We start from the raw sequence: 12996 nt of genomic DNA on the forward strand, positions 1-12996 counted from the left end.
CCTTCCCTGACCTTCGGCAGGTGTCCCTCTCAAAGTCACTCCTGGAGAAACACCCTTCGTGCTAAATTATTCTGTCTCAGAGTTCAGTTTCCAGGGGACCCGTTGGCAGAAACTGAGATAAGTGGACTTCCATCAGAGGCCACTCCAGAATGTGGAGGAGGAAAGTAGGGTGTGGGATCTGGGCAAGACTAACCAGGCTGGAATAGGTAAATGGGTAGAGGAGCAAGGGCAGCGATGGGGATGAAAAGAGCAGCAGGGAACAAGAGGTGAGGAGGAGCTAGACGGGCTGATGGCAGGGGATGAAGAGAATCCGAGAGCCAGTGTGAAGAAGGAAGAAAAGACAGGAGTGGTAGCAAGTTATTTTTAGAGAAAGAAAAGGCAAAGATAAAAGGTTTAGTCTATGTGGTTTTTTTAGGTTACCACATTCACAAAATAATAAGATTATCGAGATGGTTTTGTGGTAAATTCTGTCTTAGACTTGAGTTTGAGTTGACACAAGACTTTCGAATGGAGATATCTTGTGGGCCATTTTGTATATAAAACAGGCATAAGGGGCGCCTGGGTGGCTCAGTCGACTAAAGGTCTGCCTTCGGCTCAGGTCATGATCCCAGTGTCCTGGGATAGAGTCCTGTGTCAGGCTTCCTGCTCAGCAGAGAGTCTGCTTCTCTCTCTGCCTGCCTCTCCTCCTGCTTGTGCTCTCTCTCAATCTCTCTGTCACTCTCTCAAATAAATAAATAAAATCTATAAAATAAAATAAAATAAAATAAAACAAAACAGGAGTAAGCCTATCAGGACAGAAGAGGTGGGCTTGGGAGCTATGTCAGACTGTAGCTTCCAGAGATGGCCAAGATACCTCCCATCCCACATGCTCTTCTATACTGGGATCTGGCCACTGCCTGCATCAAGAGGTGGAGACTAATTCCCTTCCCCTTGAATCTGGGCAGGCTCTTGACTGCTTGACTAAGAGAAAGAAGGTAGACGTGATGCTGTGTGACTTCTGGGCATGGGTCAGAAAGACCATGTGCCTTCTGCCTGTTTCTCTTGCAATGAAGCCTGAGCCATGGAAGAAGTCGGACTGCCCTCAGACTGCTCTGCTGCAGAGGTGGTGTGTGGCAGATACAGCCAATGCCCAATGCCAACCGTGTCAGTGACCCACCGTGGGTACCTGGTCCCGAGGAGGCGACTGAAGCGTCAGCCAACATCTGACAGCAACAACATAGGAAATTTCAAGCTTCACCTGCCCAGGGTTGCCCTTCTCAAATTCCTGATCTGCTCTTCTTTTAAATTGCTAAGTGTCGGGGTCATTTATAATGTAGCGACAGGGAGGGGTACAGGAGTCATCAGCACTGGGGCGAAGAGGCTCACATCACTGTGTCTTGCAAAATAAGTTCCTGTCCTCCAATCTGGTTCTACCCCAATCTGCATCCTGTCTCACCTTCCCTACCCCACCACCATTCACCTTCCACCAGACGGCCTGGGTGGCTCAGGTCATGATCCCGGGGTCCTGGGATCGAGCCCTGCGTCGGGCTCCAGCCCTGCATCGGGCTCCCTGCTCAGCGGGAAGCCTGCTTCTCCCTCTCCCACTCCCCTTGCTTGTGTTCCCCCTCTTGCTGTGTCTCTCTCTGCCAAATAAATAAAATCTTCCAGGGTTCCAAATGGCCTGCAAAGGTCTCAAATTTCAGGATGCACTCAAATATCTGGTGGTGTGGTGGTTAATTGTGATGACCATAGGGCGCCCAGGACCAGTGGTCAAACATTATTCTGGGTGTGTCTGTGAGGGTGTTTCTGGAGGAGATTAACATTTAAATCAGTAGACTGAGTAAAGCAGATTGCCTCCCCCTAATGTGAGTGGCCCTTATTAGATCAGTTCAAGATCTGAATAGAATAAAAAGGCTGAGTAAAAAACAGCAACTCCTGCCTGGCTCATTGAACTGGGACATTGGTCTTTTCCTGCCTTCTGACTCAAACTGAAAAGTCGGCTCTTGGGGTCTCCACCTTGCTGAATGCTGATCTTGGACTTGTCTATACTTATGTCTCTATCCTTCTATATCCTAGTGGCTCTGTTTCTCTGGAGAAGCCTGACTAAAATAGGTAGGGCCCAGGAATGTGCTTTTTTAAATGAGACCCACCCACCCCCCAGGGGTGCTGGGTGGCTCAGTGGGTTGGGCTACAGAGTCTTGATTTCCGCTCAGGTCATGATCTCAGGTCCTAGGATTAAGCCCTGGTAGGGCTCCCTGCCCAGCAGGGAGTCGGCTTGTCCCTCTTCCTCTGCTCCTCCCCCTACTCTCGCTCTCTCTCTCTCTCTAAATAAATAAATAAATAAAATCTTTTTTTATTATTATGTTATGTTAGTCACCATATAGTACATCATTAGTTTTTGATGTAGTGTTCCATGATTCATTGTTTGCGTATAACACACAGTGCTCCATGCAATATGTGCCATCCTTAATACCCATCACTGGGCTAACCCATCCTCCCACTCCTCTTCCCTCTGAAACCCTCAGTTTGTTTCTCAGAGTCCATAGTCTCTCATGGTTCATCTTCCCCTCCAATTTCCCCCCCTTCAGTTTTCCCTTCCTTCTTCTAATGTCCTCCATGCTATTGCTTATGTTCCACATATGAGTGAAACCATATGATAATTGACTTTCTCTGCTTGACTTATTTCACTTAGCATAATCCCCTCCAGTTCCATCCATGTCAATGCAAATGGTGGGTATTCATCCTTTCTGATGGCTGCGTAATATTCCATTGTATATATGGACCACATCTTCTTTATCCATTCATCTGTTGAAGGGCATCTCAGCTCTTTCCACAGTTTGGCTATTGCAGACATTGCTGCTATGAACATTGGGATGCATATGGCCCTTCTTTTCACTACATCTGTGTCTTTGGGGTAAATACCTAGCAGTGCAATTGCTGGGTCATAGGGTTAAATAAATAAATAAATAAAATCTTTAAAAAAAAAGAGAGACACCCCCCCCCCAGGCGATTTTGATTCTGACCCTGGTTGACAAACCCCCGCCTACAAGGATACAGTCCTTGGCAACCCAATATTCTGCTCCCCCTTTCGTTAAACAGAAAAATCTCACCAGACCCTCAAGAGGACTGTGACTTTGTTGCAGAACCCTGTATCTTCTATATTTCTCTACCAGCTTTGCTAGTTTGAGCTTCAATTTTTGTAATTTGTATTATAAAAACAATAATTTTGTTCTCATTGAGATATAAGTGTATAAAATTGAACATGTAAATAATTTATATAATATGGTTTTAAATATGCATGTGCATAAAATTTATCAGTTAAATAATAACAGTAGGAAAAAAGATCTCTTTCAGGTAAACGTCATCCCCGTCACCACCCTTTTCCTGCCGCCAGGGAATCTGATATTCTGCCCCACTGAGTTGAAAATTACTACTTTAGCCAGTAGGGTTTCCTGAAGACCCCCTATTCATACAAGTCACTCTGTCTGAAAGGTTTTGTGTTCCTCTGACAATATCTATTAAAGATTTAGCATGTGCCAGGCACGGTATAATGCACCATACTCCCCTCCCACAATTGATTCTTTCTCTGGGGCCACAGTCCCCGAGTTTGTACTTCTATTATAGCCTTGCCATTCCATGATCCTCTAGCCTCTCCTTCACTGGACTTTGCAGGTCCTAGATCAAGACTGTATCTTGTTAATTTTTTTATCTCAGTCACTGGCATGGTGCCCGGTATCCAGTAGGAACTCAATTAATGTTGATGAATGAGTTAATAAATGAATGATGATGGCCCAGTGTCTGGCACATCGCAGATGATCAATAAATATTGGTTAAAATGCAATTGAATTGAAAGTGCTGGCCACAGAAACAAGGGCAGAGAGATTTTCAAGAAGGAGGCTTGTGGAGCACCGTCAAAAAGACACCAAAAGATCGAGGAGGGTGAACACTGGTGGAAAAAATGAAAACATTGGATTTGACAAAAAGGAAGTTAAAGTTAAATCCTAGAATAAATAGCAGTAGACAAAATGTTTATCACAAAACCAACAAGGGAAGATCAGTATTTATTTACCCTCAGAGTGTTAGTGGTATCTCTTTAAATCCAGTTACTGGGTGATATCCTTTGACCCCTGTGGTTTATGATTCCACAGTCTTCCGCTAACTAGCTAGTTAAAATACCCATACATTTTGAATCACATGCCCTAAACCTAAAACTAATGTAACATTGTGTATCAACTATACTTCAATAAGCAAAAGTAGCCATCCGTTAGCTATCAAAGCTTAAAACTTTCCGTCACGGCTGAGTTTTAAGTTTAATCATATGATTATCCTTTCTATTAAAAGATGGGCCCACTAGCTGACCTGTGGTCACTCCAGAGACTTTCTCTCTTGAACAAGTACTTATTGTGGTACAAATTCTGCTGAGTAGAGTCCATTCTTCAGCTAATGATGCAGCTTCTATTCATAGAGATTGTTTGTGCTTGTGGCTTTATTTTTAAAATCTTAAATTCTAGACTTGCCATGGCAGCTTCACTCCTGGGAAATTCCTCTTAGGAACCATTTAGAACTCTTCCTGCCGTTTGCTGGCTCCAAAAACAGCACTCACAGAGGCATCCAAGGGCTCTCCCTTGAGTAGAAACGGTGCCCAGAGTCTGTCCTAGAGGACCCTGGCTTACATTCTATGGTCAAATCAAGTTGAGGGCTTCTTGACTGTAGGACCTTCCGGAGTCTTTTATATGCAAAGACACATGGGGTAGGGGTAGAGGCTTGGATAACATGGCATAAAGCATTTACTAAACTCATTTCACTTTTTTTTCCCTTAGGACCATTTTATGGGATATTGGGCAATACTTGTATAGATGATGTTCATTCATTCACTCAACAAAAAACTGTGTGTTTGTGTGCTAATTAGGTGCCTGGCGATGTGCTGAGAACTGGACATAAAACGGTAAGTAACCAGACACAGAGGCCTGTCCTTATGAAGACTTGGGGGGAGATAGACATGAATCAAAGGCACTCAACTGCAAATCAAATAATCACAACAGATGTAAAATTGTAAATGTGACGGGTGCAATGAAGGAGATGCACATCACATGGCCAGATTGGGAGAGGAAACCAAAGGGACCCTATGAAAGAAAAAGCTGGGTTTTTTTTTCTTTGTTTCTTTCCCTGCTTCTATTCTTGGTAGAACCTGCACCCCTACTTTACACACGCCTAATGAATGTCTACCTTGTAAAGGTCAAGGAGTTAATGATGTCTTTGGAGACTTCCAGCAGAATAGATAGATAGCATCTAAGGAGTGACCAGGTGAGGTCTTCATGAACGTTCTCCAAGACCACTGACTCCAAACACCTTGATGCTAAGACCCCTGACTCCAAAGCATAAATGACTTATGGAGAACACCTGAGCACTCGCCTTGTTCGATCAGTTCCTGGATGCCTGAGAGACACATACACCAGACCACTGCCCTCAGTTAAAAATTCCAGACCCCCAAGCAAAGACAAGACTCAGGATATTCCTTTCCAAGTCTCCCAAACACTATCTGTATCTGCTTTCTCTTTGTCTTCAATCATCTCTGCTCTCACTTCCTCTCAGCTCTTGTTTGATTTCCACCCTGCATGAAGCTAAGGACCCTCTTGGTCCTCAGACCCATCCTGCCTGCATCAACATGACAGCCTAGAATAGGGAACCTCAGTCTGGTCAGGGAAGGCTTCCCTGAGGAGGTGACCTGGAACTGGTACCTGAAGTATGAGTAGGAGTTCACATAATGATGAGAATGGAGAGGAGCATATGCTCTGGGATGGTAAGCATTCAGTAAGTGTGTGGGACAGAAGAAGGCCAGTAGGGGATGAGTCTTAAATGTAGAAGAGGCCAAACCAAACAGGGTCTTCTAGGCCATGTTAGGAATTTTTGTCTTTATGTGAGGAGCAATGGAAGCTTTCAGATTTGTGTTTCAAGGGATGCCCAGGTGGCTCAGTCAGTTGTCTGCCTTCGACTCAGGTCAGGATCCCAGAGTCCTGGGATCGAGTCCCACATCGGGCTCCTTGCTCAGCGGGGAGCCTGCTTCTCCCTCTCCCTCTGCCTGCCGCTCCCCCTGCTTGTGCCCTCTCTCTCTCTGACAAATAAATAAATAAAATCTTTAAAAAAGAAGAAGAAGAAGAGGAAGATTTGTGTTTCAAGCTGCTGAGTGGAGAGTTGATAGGCAGTGGGCCAGAGTGGATCTAGGTGGACAGTTTAGAAGGCTACTGAAGTGGTCCCAGATGATGGTGGTGGAAGAGATGCTGAAAAGAATTCATTTTCTCAGGTCTGGATCAAGTCTCCCTTCTCCTACAAAGCAGCTGAACCCACAGAGCTGGCTTTTCAAAAACACACAGAGAGCCATCCACTTCATCAGAAATCTCCTCTCTGAACCTCAGGGATTGGACTGAGGAAGGGGGAGGTCTGCCCTCACCTCAATTCATTCCAGCAAAGCACTGTATGGAAACATTTGTCTTAGGAATAGAGATGCACTCGGCAGCATCTGTCACTGGGATCTGAAGAGAGCCCCAAAGTCCTCTTTCCAGTCTAGCCCCCACCTATAACCATGTTCTTTGGGGTCTGTCCTTTACCCTATGTGACTACAGGTTTATTCCAGATATATGGAAATTTCAAAGCTGGGAGGGATCATGGAGATCATTTCACCCTTACCTGTTGCAAGGATTCTTCCTACATATCTGAAGCTAATTCAAACAAAAGTCAATTCATTGTACCCCCAATTATAATGATTAAAATCGCAGATATAGCTTTCTCACCCTGCCCCCCAACCTCTGGGGTCTTTAGAAGTTTAAATACCATCTCACAACCACCCAGAATAATTCCTCACATCCTCATAATGCACATACTACCTCATTTCCTCACAATAGTTTCAGTTGACAGAGAGGTTAAGTAACGTGTCCAAGGTTACACAGTAGGGTAATGTAGGGCTGGTGCCCTTTACAAAACATTGCTTGGAACTTAATCAGAATTTTACATTGTGCACTCTGTATTGCCTGGAATTTTACAATGAACACATATAGCTTCCCTGAGTCCGCACTGAGCACTCCCATCATGAAACTTTTATACTTAACTCTTTAAATTTTACATTTTAACAATTCACAGATTTATTTTAAGTGTACCTGATTTTTGTCCCCATCCAAGCAATTCTGTTGTGTCATACAATTCTCCCCATATTTTCACTGTGCTAGGCACAGGGACATGCTTTAAAAAAATGGACTTAGTGATTAGTTAAAAGGCTTCATAATTTTCAAAAAGTCATGGAAACACTGTTTATGCTCATGTTATGTACACACAAAGATTTGCTGAAGCCCATTATTTCCACCAGATGACTTACGGCTGTGTCAAGGGGCTGGGTTTCTCCCCAAAGCTGGTCTCCTCTCGCTAACAGTGGGCTCACAGAGATGGCCTATGAGATCTCAGGAGCTAACTGCATTTGTGCAAGAAACGTTATGTACTAAACACATCAGGACACATCTGAATCTTTTTGTCCAGCTGAAACACCATTGGTGACAGAATGACTCACGTTCCATTCCTTTGTTTTTTGTTTTTTTTTTTTTTTAAGATTTTATTTATTTATTTGTCAGAGAGGGAGAGAGAACACAAGCAGGGGGAGCGGCAGGTAGCAGGGAGAAGCAGGCTCCCCGCTGAACAAGGAGCCTGATGCGGGACTTGATCCCAGGATCCTGGGATCATGACCTGAGCCACCCAGGCGTCCCACATTCCACTGGCTTTGTAACCACACTGGTCTTTATAGGTGGGTTGATAGGACATGCAAGAGATAGAAGACTATATGGAATAGACTATCAAGAGCTCTAGAGTGGAATCTTAACCTGACACAGGCAGCACCATGAGGATTTTGCCTCATATCCAACAAGGGGCAGCAAATCAAGCTTTAACTGCCTGTGACTTTGGAAGCTTTGTACAGTAATTGAGAGTAATTGAGAGTCCCCGAATCCCCATATCCTTTGCAAGACACCTAATTTTTGTCTTTACACTGCCTACAATCAAATGAAATGCTCTCTTCTGGTTGCTATGAACTACAGAGTTTAAAGCACCATTCTTAAAGTCGGCAGATAATAACATAGTTACCATATATTTTTCCATTACAGTACTGACCTATGGAATTGTCTATACCACTTGTTACAGAATTTTCCCCGTCAAAGGATTTTACCTGTGCACAACAAAGGAGGGGAGAATGGCTATCAGTTAGGCAATCAAGAGTGTTACCCATAATATGTAAGCATGACTTCAGATCAAATGCTTTTCACAGACCAGGAAAAACACAACTCTTCCAGTGTACATATATTATTCTTCTTAAATATTTAAAAAATATATTGGGTCTCTCAAACTGTTTCCTTACCTGAGAAAGAGGAGTATAAGCCTACCTATCTTCTGGGGCTATTGTAAGGGTGACGTGAGCTAATGTGAGGGAGGTTTTAGCAGAGTGCCTGGTAATGTAGTAATGCACTCAATAACAGCTGGCTTTGGTTTTTATTATCTGTGAATGGGTTATGTAATAGGACTTACTTGTTTGGATTTCTACTTTTGGGAAGGAGAGGCGGCTGCCGGAGGTCTGTGTCATTTCCAGCAACGTAGTTCCTATGGGATACAGTGGAAAGCGCCCCACAGTGGCCATCAGTGGACCTGCTTCTGTCCCATACCCTGCCGATTTATGTGCCAGACTATTGAGAATGTCACAGAACAAAGAATTGCAGGACTTTGTGGGAGGTAGATTCTGTCTAGAGGAGCTAGTCTTCTTCTAGTTTGCAGCTTATCTTTTCATTAATTTGTTGCTAGCACTTTTTGTATCTTGCCTAAAAAATCCTCTTCAGTTCCTCCAACCCTGCTACCAATATTTTCACCTCTGTTAAAATTTTGTTCTGTCTTACACATTTTAGAGTCAATTCATCAAGTTCCATGAACATCTGTCTATGATTGGCGTTTCATTAAATCTGTGGATTAATTTAGGGAAAGGTAAATGCTTTGATTCTACTGCCTCCTTCTTTAAAACAAATCGAACAAAAACTACCACCAGCAGCAACAACTGTAATTAGCCTGAGTCTTGGTTTCCTAATCTGCAATTACAATCATATTTGTCCTAACTCATATGATTACTATGAGGATCAAATTGGATAATGCAAGTGAAATCGTGAAATGACATGTTTTAATTGAATCCTACTAAGCACCACAAGCTTTGCATGCATCATGTCATGGAATTCACCCACAAGGTAGTAGTAGAAGACACTGCTGGTTGACCCCAATGTCTACTCTCCCCCTTTTCCTTAGCAATAAGAGCCCTGATTTTTAGCGTGGCTAAACTAAATAGAGAATACACTTCCCAGCCTTCCTTGCTGCTAAGTGTGGCCATATGTCTATGTTCTGGCCAATGAGAGAAGTGGAATTTTAGTGAGTTATTTCCAGGTAGTGTCTTACAAGGAGGAGGACATGCTGTTGTTCCTCCCTCCTTCTTCCCTGCTGGTTGACTGGAATGCTTATTTGATGGCTGGAACTTGCAAAGCTGTATCAGATCATGAGGCAGTATAAGGGGAATAAAATAGAAGGGAATGCTCCATTTCTTGAAAGTTTTCTGAAGCATTTAGAATGAGCTGGAGTTATTATCATGTCCCTTTCCAACCTTAACTATTTTAGCATGTGCTGCTGAGATCAAAGGCATTATCTTGAGAACCACAGCATAATGATCAAACTCGGGAAATATAACATTGATACATTATTATTAGCTAATTCACAACATATATTCAGATTTTATTACTTGTCCTAGTATTCTCCATTACGGCTTCTGCCCCATCTAGGATATAATGTGGCATCATGCACTGATTTTATTGTCACTGTTCTTGAGCTTCCTTTACTTTGGAAGAAATTCAACATCTATTCATGATTAAAAACTCTTAGCAAACCAGGATAACAAAAAGCAAACAGACAAAACATGTAATAAGCATCATCCTAAATGGAGAAACGTTAGAAGCATTCCCTTTAAAATCAGGAATAACATAGGAGTGCTCACTATCATTCTATTTAACATTGTGTCAAAGATTCTAGTTAGCAAAGTAAGACCAGAAAAACTTAAAATTGTAAGGATTAGAAAGGAAGAAATACTCTTATTACCTGCAGACAACATGATTGTCTGCAGAGAAAACTCAAAGTGATCTACATACTAAATTAATATAAATGGGACAGCTAAGCAAGTGGCTGCAATTCAAGTCACTGATGACAAATAGAAAGTATAACTTTAAAAAAGACACTATTAACAATAGCAACAAACCATAGTAAAAAAAATGCAAGGGTACTTATAAAACTACAAAAATTTTGCTGATGGAAATTAAATAAGATCCAATTAAATGAGAGGATATCCCTGTTCACTGAAAGAAGGCTTAATTTTTTTTTTTAAGATTTTATTTATTTATCTGACACTGAGAGAGACAGCAAGAGAGGGAACACAAGCAGGGGGGGGAATGGGGGAGGGAGAAGCAGACTCCCTGTGGAGCAGGGAGCCCGATGGACGGACGCCGGGCTCAATCCCAGGACACCGGGACCATGACCCTAGCCGAAGGCAGACGTCCAATGACTGAGCCACCCAGGTGCCCCAAGACTTAATTTCGTAACGATGTTAACTTTCCCTAAATTAATCCATAGATTTAATGAAACGCCAATCATAGACAGATGTTCATGGAACTTGATGAATTGACTCTAAAATGTATAAGACAGAACAAAATTTTAACAGAGGTAAAAATATTGGCAGCAGGGTTGGAGGAACTGAAGAGGATTTTTTTAGGCAAGATACAAAAAGTGCTAGCAACAAATTAATGAAAAGATAAGCTGCAAACTAGAAAAAGATGTTTGCCATGTATCTATTCTACAGAATATTAGAATCAAGAATATATGAAAAACTCCTACACGTATAAGAAAGATCTAACTCAGTAGATGAGCAGAAAACATGATCAGATATTTCATAGATGAAGAAACATATGGCCAGGAAACTTAAAAAGACATTCACAACCTCACTGTAATTGGAGAAATAAAACATCAAAACCACAGAGGGATATTATTTGACACCCATTTGTTTGGAAAAAAAAAAAGTTATAATCCATGCCAATGACGGGGATTAATAAGACCTCTTATAAATTGCTGGCAAGGATATAAACTGATAAAAAGAACACTTTGGAAAACAATTTGGCATTCTCTTGTAAAACCGACCATTAAATATTAAAAAATTCAAAAAATTTTAATCTCGTAGTTCTCTTCCTAGGTATCCCCTACCCACCATCTCCCTATCCTATCCCAGAGAAATTTTTGCATGTGTGCCTCAAGACACATGAATAAGAACCTTCATAATAGCACAAAAACAGAAAATGGCCCATATGCCCATCAGAGGAAGAATGGATATATAAGTGGTGGTATATTCAATACAATGGAATATTTTACAGTAATGGAAATAAACTATAGCTACATATGATAACATGAAAGAATCATAGTAACATTAGGAATGAAAAATGCAAGCCTCAGAAGATTACAAATATTATATTGTATAAAGTTAAACAAGGAAAAATAAAATACTATTAAGGTGCATGAACATGCACGCCCATGCATGCATGCACACACACATACACACACACACTTTTAAAAATTCCTTTAAAAAATTCTTTAAAGTTCTTGGGGTGCCTGGGTGGCACAGTTGGTTGAGCATCCAACTCGTGGTTTTGGCTCAGGTTGTGATCTCAGGGTTATGAGACTGAGCCCCACATTGGGCTCCATGCTCAGTGGGGAGTCTGCTTGAGATTCTCTCTCTCTCTCTCTCTCTCTGCCCCTGTCTATATTCTCTCTCTCTCTCGAATAAATAAATAAATCTTAAAAAAAAGAATAAAAATTTCTTTAAAGTTCTTAAAACCAACCAAAACAAAAAATTATTAAACACCAGATTCAGGATTGTAGTTACCTATCAGAGTAGGCAGGGGATTAGGAATAAGGATAAGGTATTTAGGTAAATGTAAATTATCAGTAACATTCTATTTCTTGGACCAAGTGGCAGTTTCATGGGTATTCACTAGGTTGTTGATAAAGAAATGAAAAATTTAAAGGCCCATGTATGGGCCATTGATGATTATGTGTCATGAACTAAGGATTATGATTAATCCAATTCTACGTACCCAAGTTCAGAAAGAAAATATATTAGTAATAGCAAACATGTTTATAGTGCTTACCATGTACCTGGCACTGTTCTAAGATCTTTATATGTTTTAACCCATTTAGTCCTCCCAGTGAAGATCCTAGGATTATTCCCATTTCATGGATGAGAATATCGAGGCCCAGAGAGATTAACAGTAACTCTTCTGCCCACAGCAGAGCTGGGATTTAATCCACACTGGCTGGTTCCAGCATCCATGCTCTTAGCCACTGCCCTATAAGATGTCTAAATAAATGAAAGAGATAATCATATTAGGGCTTAGTCATGCAGGAGAAGTTATAGTAGAGTGCTTTCTGTAACAATGTTAAAAGGATGAACCACATACAGAGCTCTGTAAGTATACTAAAAACCACTGAGTTCTATACTTTAAATGGGTGAAATTTATGGTATGTAAATTATATCCTAATAAAGCTGTTAAAAATAAAGGCCACAAACCACAAATAAGTAAGTGACTTTAATAATGCAAACTGGGTTCTAAATGATTGTTTGCTATTTTAGGATTTAATATATGCCTATGGGTAAAATACACGCTTTTTCTCCAGACCAACAAAATAAACCTCACTGTCAGGAGACCACTCACGTTTATGAAGGTAGATGAAATCGAAAATTTTAATCCACTCTTGTGGGTGGGAAAATAATTTCAATTCCCAGTTTCAGGCCTTTTGCATCTGCCAGGAAATCAAACAGCTCTCAGTTCCCAAGATCAATTTCATATTGCAATCATAATTGTCTGTGTACTGAGGATACACAAACAATAAAACCTAGGAAGAGGGTGGAATGAAGAC

This window comes from Neomonachus schauinslandi, chromosome 4 (genome assembly GCF_002201575.2).
Source record: "Neomonachus schauinslandi chromosome 4, ASM220157v2, whole genome shotgun sequence".
Taxonomy (NCBI): domain Eukaryota; kingdom Metazoa; phylum Chordata; class Mammalia; order Carnivora; family Phocidae; genus Neomonachus; species Neomonachus schauinslandi.